The sequence below is a fragment of the Pelecanus crispus genome, chromosome Z, assembly GCF_030463565.1.
Source record: "Pelecanus crispus isolate bPelCri1 chromosome Z, bPelCri1.pri, whole genome shotgun sequence".
Classification (NCBI taxonomy): domain Eukaryota; kingdom Metazoa; phylum Chordata; class Aves; order Pelecaniformes; family Pelecanidae; genus Pelecanus; species Pelecanus crispus.
This window is the reverse complement of record NC_134676.1, coordinates 36894975-36895784: the sequence shown is the minus strand read 5'-3', so window position 1 is coordinate 36895784 and position 810 is coordinate 36894975.

The window sequence follows — 810 nt, the reverse complement described above, 5'->3', positions numbered from 1 at the left end:
TGTGTGGTGTTTAGCTGCCTGCTGGGTTAAGGCACAACAGCTCATCTGCAAAGCTAACTAAAGAATTCTCGCACTCTGCTTCTTTGCCAGATGTGGTGTTGAGCTGCCTGCCAGGTTTAAACCACAACAGTCCTTTTTGGCACCCAGCGTCGGGCATGAAGGGTTCGAGATAATGACAGATCTGACCAGAGCGTGTTAAAAAACAAATTTGTGATAAACATTCATCATATTAGTTTAATAGTCACTGGTCACATTTGATTCGTTTGCTCTCAGAGCTGTTGTGCTCGTTCTCGGAGTTGTGCTATGTAACACCTTACTTGCCGTATGCACCCCCTGTGCGCTGTTTATCACCTCGGGGAGCTGGATTAAGGTTATTGCTTTGCTGTGCTGTGTAAACCCTGGTTTATGGTATGATAAAATTACTGGTCATGAGATTGTACTCAGCACTGTCGTCATTCCCGTACTTTGGGAGCTTTGGAGCCATTTCTTGGAAACTATTAATAATTACCCTTTTATTACCTCTTCTCCTCGGAGAAACCCGATCTATGGGGGAGACAGAAGGGACAGCTTCCCCTGCTCCTTCACACCATCCCTTTCTCCTTCAGGCTAGTTACAACAGCTCCTGAGAGTTTTTTAATATCCTTGGGATGTTCAAACCAGCATCCTCCTACTGCTGTGTCTCCTAAATGTGGTTCAGGTGGTTTTTAGGGTTAAACAACTATTTAAGAATATCATCCAGAGATCAACCCCCCACGACGGGCACTGCAAGCCACTCCAATGCCCACAGTGGGCACAGCAGCCACTCCAGCC